Below are 13,666 nucleotides of genomic sequence, written 5' to 3' on the forward strand. Positions count from 1 at the left end.
AGGGTGAAGATCTTCTCTCACTACTCTAAAAGGCCCCTTTGGCAATAGGAAAAACGTAGACTATTGTGGAGATTGATTTTGGAATTTAAATGCACTGTTATCAATTGTGCTTAGCCATACATGTTCATATCCTTGAAGATGCATCATGGAATTGTTGCAGCCTAGAAGACACAAATTTAACTAACAAGTTAAAGGTACATGAGTCAAAAATTAAAAGCAATAATATTCTAAGTAGAGGTTCTAACAGTGGCACAAACCAACTTACAGAGGGAAGGTAGTTCTTACAATAAAATGCCTATTTACTAGCATTCAAAGCAATTAAAATTTCAGTGGTTTGGGTCAGGCTTATCTTAGTCTTTAACATGACGTATCTGCTTGTTACGACCTTAAAGATTGCTGTCAGTAGATTTGCGCAATGCCATATGCCATTTGAGTTTTGGACTACTGCTTCTAGGACACTGGTTATGGATCCAAATAAAATCAAATCCTTGGTTACTTTAATATTTTCTCTGTTTATCATGATATTGTTTATAGGTTGGGTTATCATAATTTTTATTTTATTTGTGTTTGAAGTGTAATTTGCATTGAATTCTTTTTCAATTCTTTTAATTGATATTTTAATGTAAGTTTACAGAAAACTTGGATTTCCATTCAGTGATCATTGCACATTTCTCTAATTCACTTTTCTCTTTAAAAACATTATTTCACTGTTACACAATTTTCTCCCTCCCCCTCTGCCCCACAGTGTACCTCGCTATGCACCTCTCATCCTGCACTATTGTTATACAGATAATACCCAATCATATATTTCTTTTAGGCAGTTCTTTCCCTCATCTATTCCAATGCATTTTTCATTATTTATCTCCTCTTTTCTTAGTTTCCTTCTGACCCTCATGTCAGTTCTGTTTTATAACAGTGCCATTATGCAGTATTTGTCCTTTTGTGACTGAGATATTTTACTCAGCATAATGTTCTCTAGGGTCACTCATTTTGTATGAGTTCCTTCTTTTTCAGTGCTGCGTAGAATTCCATTGTGTGACTATACCACAGCTTCTCTAGTCACTCATTTGTTGATCGATACTTGAGTTGCTTCCATCTCTTTGCTATTGTAAACAACACGGCAATAAAGATGGGTGTACACCACATTAAATTCACATGGTTTCAGTAAGCACTTCAAGGTTCATCAGTAAGTACTTCAAGTCATCTTCATTTTTTTTTCTTCAAGTAATGCTGTGTCATCTGCATATCACAGATTGTGGTTGACTGTTCTTTCAATCCTGATGACACATTCTCCTTCATAGATTCCAATTTATTGTATTATTTACTCAGCATGAGATTTAATGCCTATCGTGCAAGGATACATTGACACACTCTTTTCCCAGTATGATGTCTTGTTCCAAGGACTCACCCTCCTGACGACATGCCCAAAATTTGTGAGACAAAGTTCCAGCATCATTGCCTCTAAGGATGCCCTCGTTACTCCTCCTCCAAGACAAATTTGATTGTTCTGTTGGCAGTCCGTGGGATATTTAGTAGCTTCCCCACACCAATATATCTTATTATTTAGCAACATTTACATTCTCCATAATTTGGAAAAATATAAAGAAAAGGCCAGAAAAGAAAATAATCTTTTCAGTATCACATGGACATTAAATGGCTGAGCAAGTATGTTTTGTACACAGTTCATGTTTTTTTATTTTATTCATCAAATTGTTCTAATCAGCTTTTATGTGCCAGAGAATGTGTTATGATGTGGAGATTGAAAGATGGATAAGGTAAAGTCATTGTCTTTCAGAATAGTTTAGTATATTCACAACTTGTTGTTGTTATGTGCTGTCAAGTCACTTGTGACTGACCACTGCTCTATCTTGAGCCCACCTCATTGTCTCTGACACATCTATCCCCATTACCCTAGTCACTGAATCAATCAATCTCATCCAGAGTCTTCCTCTCTTACACTTTCCCTCCACCCTTCCAAGCACGACTCTCTCCAAGGATTTGTCCTTCCTTACAACATGCCCAAAGTGTGTCAAACAAAATTTCAAAATCCTTGCCTCCAAGGAACAGTCTAGTTTCACCATCTCCAGGACGAACCTATTTGTTCTCTTAGCAGTCAGTGGTATATTCCATACTCTTCTGCAGCACCACAACTCAAGCACATCAATTCTTCTTCTGTCATCCTTAGTCATTGTACAGCTCTCTGTTGCAAAGCAAGTAATTGTGAAGACTGTGGTCTAGAGTAGGCACCCCTTAGTCTCTAGACTGACATCATTGCTCTTTAGTACTCTGGTGGGGTCTGTGACAGTGGATTTTTCCTGTGCAATTTGTCTTTTGATTTGCTGGATGCTGATTCCAAGAGTGTTGATTGTCAAGCCATGCAAGCTGAAACTGTTAACAATCTCAGTCTCTTCACCATCTATCATGATGCTGTCAATTGGCCCAATGGTGAGAATCTTTGTTTTTTTGATGTTGAGCTTTAATCCATATTGAAAGCTGCAGTTTTTGACCTTCTGCAGGAAATGTCTCAGGTCTTCCTCAATTTCAGCAAGCAAGATTGTGTCATCCTGCATAGCACAGGTTGTTGATGAATCTTCCTCCAATCCTGATGCCACATTCTTCTTCAGAGATCCCAACTTTCTGGATGATCTGTTCTGCATATAGATTGAAAAACATGTGGATATAAGATACATCCCTGGCATGCATTTTCCTGATTCTGAGACTTTCACTGTGTCCTTGCTCTGTATTGATGATGGCCTCCTGATCCAAGTATAGGTTTCTCAAAAGCACAATTGGGTGTTCTGGGATCCCCATTCTTCTCAAGGTTAGCCACAGTTTGTTGTGATCCACACAGTCAAATGTGTTTGCATAGTCAATGAAACAGAGATATTCCTCTGGTACTCTCTGTCTTCAACTAAGATCCATCAAACATTGACGATAATACTCCTAGTGCTGCAGTCTTTTCTAAACCCAGCCTGCACATCTGAAAGTTCTCTGTTATGTGCTTGTTCCAGTTGTTTTTGGGTATTTTTCAGCAGAATCTTGCTTGCATGTGATATTAATGATATTATTCAATAATTTCCACACTCTGTTGGGTCACTTTTTTTTTTAATGGGAACAAATATGGATCTCTTCTAATCAGTTGGCCAGGTGATTGTCCTCCAGATTTCTTGGCAAAACTTAGTGAGTCTGTCCAGGGCAGCGTCTGTGTGTTGAAATATTTAAATTGGTATGCTGTCAATTTCTGGGGCCTTGCTTTTTGCCAGTTCCTTCAGAGCAGCTTGAACTTCCTCCTTCATCACTGTAAGCTCTTGATCATATATTGTTTCATGAAATTCTTCTGTGTCAGCCAATTCTTTTTGGTATAGTACTCTGTGTACTCCTTTCATTTTCTTTTGATGCTTCCTGAATCATTCAACATTCTGCCCACAACATCCTTAAGTATTGCAACTCAAGGCTTGAATTTGTTCTTCAGTTCCTTCAGCTTAAGAAATGCTGAGCAAGTTCATACCTTAATGTTTTCAACTCCAGCTCTTTGAATATTTCTTTTTTGTTTGTTTGTTTAATTTTTAAATTTTTGTAATCTTTTCTACTAGTTTATTTACAAAATTCAAATATAAATTTGAACACATTCTTGTACAACACATTATAATACTTTGCTTTGTTTGCTCATGCTACCCTTTGAAATCTTATTCATCTTCTTAACATCTTTTTTTAAATACAATTTTTATATTATACTGGTTTACTTACAAAGTTTGTACACAATGTTTGTCATATTGGATCTTGATTTATTTTTCCCCCCCTTGCTTTTGCTTCTAAGTGCTTTAGTGAAAAATTCAGATACTCTTCTGACATCTATTTTGGTCTTTTCTTCTTCCTCTGTCTTTGATATGACCTTTTAAATTCTTCAGTGATATTCTTGCTATCCTCCCACAACTCATCTAGTCTTTGCTCACTAGTATTCGAGACTTCAAACTTATTCCTGAGATGGTCTTAAATTCAGAGGAGATAGACTCAAGGTCAAACTTTGATTCTTGTGGATTTGATTTTATTTTCTTTAACTTCAGTTTGCACTTGCATACAAATAGTTGATAATCTGATCCACAATCATCACCTGGACTAGATTTCACAGCTGCTAACAAGCTTCTCCAACAATTTTTCCCACATATGTAACCAGTCTGATTCCCATCAGGTGAGGCCCATGTGTATAGTTGCCATTTGTGTTTCATATAAAAAGGTATTTGCAATGAATACATCATTGTTTGTACAGAATTCTATCATTCTGTCTTGAACTTCATTTCTGTCCCCATGCCATTGTTTCTGATCCTTCTTTTGTGTTCTTAACTTTTGCATTTAAGTCACCCATTATTACTAATGTATCTTGTTGGGGACTGCTTATACTACTTCTCTGGGGAAATGATGCCTGGAAGAAATGAGTAAATAAAGACACAAGAGACAAACAACATACAGAGACAAAATAGGACCATTGCAGCTAGACATGACAGGACTGGACACCCCACCCCGCCCCCTGCCCCCCAGCTGTGCCATCTTTATTTATACCTTTGGGAAACAAAGACATGGTTCACAGGGAAATAGAAACTTTAAGGGTTACATCATAGAGCCCAGGTAGGTCGGGTGCAAGTAGAAACATCAAGATTAATATAGGGCTCGGATGGGCTGGGTACATAGTTAGATACATTCAATCAAGACTTTTGTATTCATAAACTGTGCTTTCTCTCACCTTGCAACAACCTTATCAAGAGCAGGAATAATTATGAGAGTCAGTGTCTAAAGATGAGAACTGCTTGCAATCTTCCTTCTCAGAGTACCTTGTGAGCTCTACTGGCAATCTTCTTTCTGAAGACACCTTCTGTGTGCAAGGCACACAGCCATATTCTAAGGATGAAGTCCTTTACATTCTTTGGTTCCCTACAGTATCTTGTTTGCATGTTTGATCAATTTCCAATTTCAACAGTTGGTAGATGTCATCTATTGCTTCATCTTTGGCTCTGGTTGTTGTTGCATAAATTTGAATGACAGTGGTATTAACAGGTCTTCCTTGAATGATTATGGATAGTATCCTGTCACTCACAACATTGTATTTCAAAATGGATATAGAGATGGTCTTTTAAATTAAGAACGCAACTACATTTTTTCCTTACCTTTTCATCTCCAGTATAGTAAATCATATGATTGTCTGGTTCAAAATGTCTCTTGTCAGTCCAATTCATTTTGCCAGTGCCTAGTATGTCAGTATTTATGTGTTTCATTTCTTCCGTAACAATCTCCAGTTTTCCTACGTTCACACACTTTCATACTTCTCACATTCTGTATTCCAATCATTAGGGTCTGTTTGCAACTGTTTCTCCTCCTTTGTGATTCTCAACATGAAAGTGATTCTATAAGTAATATGCGATAAGAGAGACTTATCTTCATGGGGAAAAAAGGTCATATAGTTCTTTTCCAAAATTTTTTTAATTGTGATTTTAACGAAGGTTTAACAGAAAAGTCGGCTTTTTCATTTTTCTCTGCAATTTCGTGCTATGCATCGTAGAGTTGGACAGTGATTAGGGATGCTAGAGAATTGATGCCCTTGGGCTGTGGTGCTGGAGAAGAGTGTTGAATATACCATGGACTGCTAGGAGAACAAACAAGTTTGTCCTGGAGAGGGTGAAGCTGAGTGCTCCTTGGAGTCAAGGATTCTAAAGCTTCGTCTGACATAATTTTGGCATGTTGTAAGGAGGACCTTGGAGAGGGACATCATGTTTCGGAGAATAGAGGGACGGCACAGGAGAGGAAGACCCTCGATGAGATAGATCGATTCTGTGAGTGGAATGGTGGGAATGAGTGTGTTTGAGATGGTGAGGTTGGCACAGGATAGGACGGCATTTAGGGCTCCTGTACATAGGGTCGCTATGAGTTGCAGGTGACTCGATGACACATAACAACAATAACAACACACTCCACAGTTCACTTAGAAATTCATTCATTGTTGCATAATTTCCTCCTTCATCTCCCCCCTTCCCAGTCCGCTTAAGAAGCCATATAGTGAACCAAATAGATCCCAATGCCTCTTAGGGTAAAATACTTTGTTACATATTAGAGGTAGGGATGTGTGTATGTATATCTGTGTTCTTGTATTTGAATTTCTTGTTGAAGCTTGAAATAAATGGACAGTGACACTATATTCTGGGAGAACTTTTGACCTAAGACAAGCCAAAAGTTAGAGGAGGAAATCAACCAAAACAAACTAACAAGAAAAAAACAAACAAACCTGTTCATTTGATTCCAACTTTAGCAACCATATAGCACAGGTTAGAACTGTCCCACAGGGTGTTGCACTGCAGTCTTTTAAAGAACCAGATTGCTCCAGCTTTTTTGTATACAGAGTGGCTGGTGGATTCCAACTGCCAGTTTTCGGGATATAACTGAACCACTGCATCATAGGGCTCTTTGGGAGGAAAGTTAAATGCAACAGCTGGTTCCCCAGTCCCTGAAGCCACTTGTTTATTTTCACTGCTACTCTTCTATGAGGCCTGAAAATTTCTATACTAAGGGGAATCTGGCTAACAACAGTTTCATTAAGTTAAGTAGTCTCTGCTAATGGCAGTAATCAACTACAAGATCAATAAGATCTGACATAGCTGGGGAAAACTTTTAAATTCTAATTTTGAAATAATATTTCTTTCACACTTAAAAAAAATCTTTATTTGCAAATTAAGTGTGTGATTAGATTTTAGGTCCCTCACAGTTCACACAATAGATGCTCTGTGTTACTAATCAGACCTCAAAGGTTATGCCACTTAGGGACAGTTATCCTGAATTGTGAGAAACTCACAGATTTATTCTTGAATCAAGAAGTGTGACTGGAAAATTCTCCATTAATGGGGATGGTGTCATGCTGCCAACCCAAAGTTGAGCTGCCAGCAGTCCGAGTTCACCAGCAATCTTTTGCTGTGTGATTTACAGCCTCTGAAAATGACTGGAAAGTCAATTATAAGTGGGTTCTCAATGGAAAGCAATACAGCCCTGGTGGTATATGGAGTTACATATTGCACTAATAACCAACTGAGAGATCAGTAGTTTGAATTCATGCTACTCCATGGAGAAAGATGTTCAGTCTTTTCCCATGAAGATTTACTGTCTCTGAATCCCAGTGGAGAATTGTGTGAGTTGTAGGCAGCCTTAAGTTTGGTTTTGGATTTATGTATATGCTAATACTCTACATCTTCATAATTCTTCAAGTACAGCCCACATTTTGTTCCTACTATAGTAAAACCTCAGTGTCTGTAATACCATCCAGGATATAAAAAATTTGTTCAAAGAATGCATGAGTGACTAATTTTTTCTTTTCTACAAATGTCAACATGGTAACCTTTATAACAAAGCTTTTGTGACAAGGGATTGAGACTAGCTGGATATATTTTGTGACTTAAATAACAATAATAATTACCATTGATTTTGCACTATCCTATGCAAAGAACTTTGCATCTATTATCTCATTTAAAATTGAGCCAATAGGCAACATCATGATAGATAGAGACTGAAGATGTCAACAATTTCATCTTACTTGGATCCACAATCAACACCATTAGTACAAGCAGTCAATACATCAAAAGATTAATTACACTGAGAAATCTGCTGTCAGGGACCTCTCAGAGTATTAAAGAACAATGAAGTTAGTTTAAAGAGTAAGGTGTACTTGATCCAATCTGTGGGCTTATCAATTGCTTGCTATGCATCTGAAAGTTGTGTAATGACTAAGGACAACAGAAGAATCAATGTCTTTGACTTGTGGTGTTAGAGAAGAGTACTGAATATTCAATGGATTCCTAAGAAAACAAACAGTTTTGCTTGGAGAAAGTGAAAGCAGAGTGCTCCTTAGAAGCAAGGATGGTGAAACTTCATCTCACATAGTTTGGGTATGTTGTTAATAGGTGCCAGTTCCCAGAGAAGTACATTATCCTCAAAAAGCATAAGGAAGTGGTAAAGATCTGGTGTGAACAACTATGTATAGAAATTGTAAATAAACCCACAGTATAAAATGAGAGAGAGAGAGGAGAGGAAGACCTTTGACAAGATGGATTGACACAGTGACTGTAGCGATGAGCTCAAGTGTGTCATAATAGTGAGGATGGCACAGGGTCACTATGACAGGTTCTCAAATTGATAGCTGTAAATTGAACAAAAGTAGCATTGTTGTTGTTGTTGTTGTTGTTATGTGCCGTCGAGTCTTCTGCGACTCATAGCGACCCTATGTACAACAGTCCTAAACTCCGCTCTGTCCTGTGCCAATCGCACTCTCTCTGACACTCCCATCCCAATTATCCCAGTCACTGAATCAATCCACCTCATAGAGGGCCTTCCTCTCCTGCGCCGTCCCTCCACCCTCCCAAGCATGATGTCCCTCTCCAAGGACCGGTCTCTCCTCACAACATGTCCAAAGTAAGTTAGACGGAGCCTCAGAATCCTTGCCTCCAAGGAGCCACCTGGTTTAACCCTCTACAGGACAAATCTGCTTGTTTTCCTAGCAGTCCATGGAATTCTCAGTACTCTTCTCCAGCACCACAGCTCAAAGGCATCAGTTCTCCTTCTATCCTCCTTGGTCATTGTCCAACTCTCTGATGCATAACAGGTGATTGCGAAGACTATGGCCTGTATCAGACGCACCTTAGTCTCCAGAGAGACACCACTGCTCTTCAGCACTTTGGAGAGGTCCCTAACAGCAGACTTTCCCATGGCATAGGGATGGCTAAGTCTGACCTCTACTAACTCCACCAGGAGGAACTGTCCTTCTGAATAACATCCACAATTTAGAAGTGATCCCCACAAGATCAGACATGGTTCTCCATTGTGCTGCACCAGTTCTTTGAAGTACTGACCTAAGATTTGTTGCAAATGATCACAGACTTTATAAGACCTCCTTTTATTCAGAGTTAGAGGTTTATTAGGGAAATAGATTAGAGGTGGGAGACAAAGTATATAGCACAGAAAAAAAAATCCAGGTTCAGTAAATAACAACCCCAAACCCCAGATTTATGGCAAGATACAATCCCTCAATTAGTTCAGACAGCTTCTCAGCCAACAGCAAGGGTGTTGTTGTTGTTGTTGTTGTTAAGTGCCTTCATGTGGAGTATGACTCAAAACCACCCTATGAACACTAGGTCTGAATCCTATCCTATCCTGTGCCATGCAAACAATCTCTGATATACTTGAGCCCATTACTACAGTCACTATGTCAATCCATCTGGTTCAGTATCTTCCTGTCTTCCGCCATCCCTAAACCTTTTCAAGCATGATGTCCCTTTCCAAAAAATAGCTTCTCCTAGCAATATGCTCAAAGAATGTGAGATGAAGCTTTATTAGCTTTGCCTTCAAGGAGCACTCACTCTGGCTTCACCTTTTCCAAGACATTATCTGTTTGTTCTTTGACAGTCCATGGGCTATTCAGCATTCTTCTTCAACATCAGTTCAAAGGCATCAATTCTGTTCTTTTTATTCATTGTCCACCTTTCAGATGCACAGAAAAAGACCATGGCTTGAATCAGGCACACCCTACTCCTCAAACTGACATCATCAGTGCTCTTCAGTAATTTGGAGAGGTCTCTGACTGCAGACTTTACCAGCTCAGAATGTCTCCTGATCTCCTGACTGCTGGTACCAAATATAATGATTGTAGATCCAAGTAAGATGAAATTGTTGATAGTTTCGCTTTTTTTTTCCTTTTAACATGTGGCCTGTTGTTCCGTTGGTGAGAACTTTTGGGTTGTTTTTTTTTTTACATTGAGATGCAATCCATATTGAAGGCTGTAGTCTTTTCTGTAGTAAATGCTTCAAGACCTTGTCGCTTTCCGCAAACAAAGTTGGCTCATATGAATATTGAAGGTTGTTCATGAGTCTTCCTCCAATCCTGATGCCACATTATTCTTCAGAGAGTCCAGCTTCTCAAATAACTTACTAAGCATGCAGATTAAGTAGGTTTGGAGGAAAGATATAATATAATCTTGATGTTCACCTTTCTTAATTTTAAACCATGTAGTGTTCCTTTGCTCTGTTTGCACAACAGACACTTGGTCTAGGTATAGTTTACGCATGAGCATAATAAAGTGTTCTGGGATTCTCATTTTTTATGATCCACACATTTAAATACTTTTTGATAGTTAATAAAGAACAAATAGACATTCTTCTGATATTCTTTGCTTTCAGCAAAGATCCATCTGACATCAGCAATGACATCCCCAGTGCCTTACCCTCTTCTAAATCCAACTTAAACTCACAGTTCTCCGTCTGTGTCCTTTTTTAGCCATTTTTAAAAATTATCTTCAGTTATATTTTGCTTGCATGTAATATTAATGATATTGTTTGATAATTTTTACATTCTTTTGAATAACCCTGCCACCCTGATGGCAAGGATGGTGAAGCTTTGTCTTTCACACTTTGATACATATCTAGGAGAGACTTGGAAAGGGGCATCATGCTTGGAAATTGAAGGTCTGTGAAAGAATGGAAGACCTTCAATGGTGACTTCAGTAACAAACTTGATCATGTCATGAATGATGAAGATGGCACAGGGTGGGACAGGATTCAGGTCTGTTGTTCATCAGGTCGCCTCTGTCCTGCTTGAGTCAGCAGCACCTAAAAACAAAATTCAACTAGATGGTTTTTTGACAGAATCATTTTAGCTCGGATGTTTTCTTTTTATAATCTCTAATCTTTATTTCAAGGAGCTCTGGTAGCCTAACAGTAAGAAGATGCATTTTAATCCCTAAGGTGCATGGTTTGAATCCAGCAATTGGTCTATGAGAGGATTGGCAGTCCTCTCCCATGTGATTTATTGTCTCTGAAAACTGACTGGAGGGTCAGCTAGGAGTCAGTTCCAACTTAATAGCACACACTAACAGCACTCTTTGTTTCTTTAGGTCAGTATCAGTCCTTCATCACCCAATTTTCATTTAATAATATATAGTGTAGGTGTGTGACTCAAAGATATGACTCCAAATCAAAATACCTCTCTAACTTCACTTTTCCTTTCAAAGGACCAAAATTACAAACCAGAAATCAAGATCCTTAGCCCTTGTAGTGGATCTCTGGTGGCTTTCTAGTAAGGAATTGCCCTGCCAACCCAAAGGTACGTGGTTCAAATTCACTACCTGCTCTGTTGGAGAATAATGGGCAGTCTCCTCCCATGTAATTTATTACCCTTAATAAAACCCAATGCAGGAAGCTGTGGTTGCTTAGGAGTAAGGAATTGCACTGCCAATGCAAAGATAAACAGTTTGAATCTATTAGCTGTTCTGCAGGAGAAAGATGGGCGGTTCCTCCTGTGTGATTCACTACCTCTGAAAACTCACTAGAGGGTCAGCTACAACTCAACAGTACACACCAACAACAACAGCTACAACTTACTGGAAGATCAGCTGTGGTTTGGTTCTGACTTGACAGTACACAACAACAACAACAACAGCCCTTATAGCATAGTGTATTATATGTTGGGCTGCTAAAACAAAACAGTGATGTGAGCTCACCAGCCACTCATGGGATAAAGATGATGTGGGCTCCTCCTGATGGTATTTACAGCCTTAGAAACTGATAGAGGATCACTATGCATTGGAATCATCTCAGTAACAATGAGTTTGGTTTTTCTTTAGAGGCAAAAAGAAGTGTGCTCTGGTGGTGCAATGCTGAATGTACTCACTAGCTACCCAAAAGGTGGGCAGATCTAACTCACCCGCTGTCCCTCACTCTTCTGTAATGACTACAGCCTCATAAACCCTTTGAGGCTGTTATACTCTGTTCAGTAGTGTTGCTGAGAGTCAGAACTGTCTGGGAGGCATTAGCTTTAAGGTGAAAATGTGTGCTTATTTCTGAAATGAGATTGTTGTTGTTGTTATGTGCCACTGAGTCGCTTGTGACTAATAGCGACCCTATGTACAAGAAGCCCTAAACCTCCTTCTATCTTGTGCCGACCTCGCCGTCTCAGACACACTCATTCCCACCACTTCACTCACAGAATCGATCCATCTCATCAAGGGTCTTCCTCTCCTGTGCCATTCCTCCACTCTCCCAAACATGATGTTCCTCTCCAAGGACCAGTCCCTCCTTGCAACATGCCCAAAGTGTGTGAGACGAAGTTTCAGAATCCTTGACTCCAAGGAGCACCCTCTCTAGGACAAACCTGTTTGTTCTGGCAGCAGTCCATGGTATATTCAACACTCCTCCAGCACCACAGCTCAAAGGCATCAGTTCTCTTTCTATCCCTTATTCACTGTCCATCTCTCTGGTGCATAGCACGTAATTACAAAGACTATAGCTTAGATCAAGCACACCTTCGTCTCCAGCCTGATGTCGTTGCTCTTCAGTACTCTTGAGAGATCCCTAAGCTGACTTTCCCAATGCAATTTGTCTCCTGATTTCCTGGCTGCTGTTACCAAGAATGTTGACTGTGGAACCAAGTAAACTAAAACTGTTAGCTATCTCAATCTCTGCACCATCCATACTGATCTTGCCAATTGGCCCAGTGATGAGATTAGTATTTCTTTTTATTCTTTCTTTTCTAATTGTGTCTTTTTGTTTGAGAATATAGTCTGAGACTTAGCAGTGAATTGGAAAACAATACTTAAGCTCAAATTATCAGATAGCATGGAGTGCCAGCAATTTACTCCCATTTCTACAAAGCTATCTCCATACACCTGAAGGCCCAGCCTCTTCAATATTTAATTTTACCTGAGACTAAGTAGAATATTTTTACTATACTTTTATTGTCTTTATGAGGACACTGAATCTAGTTCTCCATATAAGAGAAGCTACCAGAAGCATTAAACTTTAATTTTTTACAAAAATATTTGGTGGCAGCATATACAAACAAACATATATCTGCTCAGAACTTCTACATGTATGACTTAATGATATTGGTTACAAACTTCACAGTATGTCAGTATTTGCACTAAATGTCAGTATTCTGAGTCAAGTTGTGAATAGATGTCTCATGTAAGGGTGACATGAGATTTTTGGTATTTGAATATGACCTATAGCCTAAATCTTCCCAACATAGTATTATACCAATAGCAATAAACTACAATGGAAGAAACTTTACACCTTTTCTTTTCACTAGAGAAGATAATTCCAGTTTTCAAACTTTGTAGTTACATCTTATTTGCTTACTCTTTGTTTGATACAAAAAGTTCTTAAATTATTGATTGTTAAATACATAAATGTTGGCACCTCTCCTAATGTTTTGTTTCTTTGGTTTATGGAGCCTCCACCTAACCTATCCAATGTGTATTATGCTCCTTGCTGAAGTTGGGAACATAAAAGAAAAAATTCATGCAAACTGCTGTATGATTGTGCTGTGGGGGGAAAAAGGATGTTTTCTATTTTTTTTTTAATCCACAAATTATTTTGGCACAGCCACTTTATGTTTTCACAACTAACACTGTAAGCAAATTTTCTTTCTCAGGAAATGAAATTGTAGAGATAATATTTACGGTGCTACATTATTACAGAGGGAGCTCAGATGGTGTAGTCCTCAGGGAGTTGTGTTGCTGACCCAAAGACCCCTTTTCTCTGGTGGTTCCAATTCACCCGCACCTCATAGGGAATGTATGGGCAGTCTCCTCTGGTGAGATTTACAGCCTCAGTAAACATGCTAAAAAGAATATATGATTGGGTA

At 38.8% G+C, this 13,666-nt stretch overlaps 1 protein-coding gene across 3 annotated transcripts in view; it reads left to right on the forward strand.

Annotated features, from left to right (window-relative positions):
* The window catches only part of TRPC6 (transient receptor potential cation channel, subfamily C, member 6), a 219,791-nt gene that overhangs the window by 126,497 nt on the left and 79,628 nt on the right, over positions 1-13,666 (forward strand). The window lies entirely within an intron of this gene.

Source organism: Elephantulus edwardii, unplaced genomic scaffold, assembly GCF_000299155.1.
Source record: "Elephantulus edwardii isolate Elephantulus edwardi_28Jun2011 unplaced genomic scaffold, EleEdw1.0 scaffold00056, whole genome shotgun sequence".
NCBI classification, from domain to species: Eukaryota; Metazoa; Chordata; class Mammalia; order Macroscelidea; family Macroscelididae; genus Elephantulus; species Elephantulus edwardii.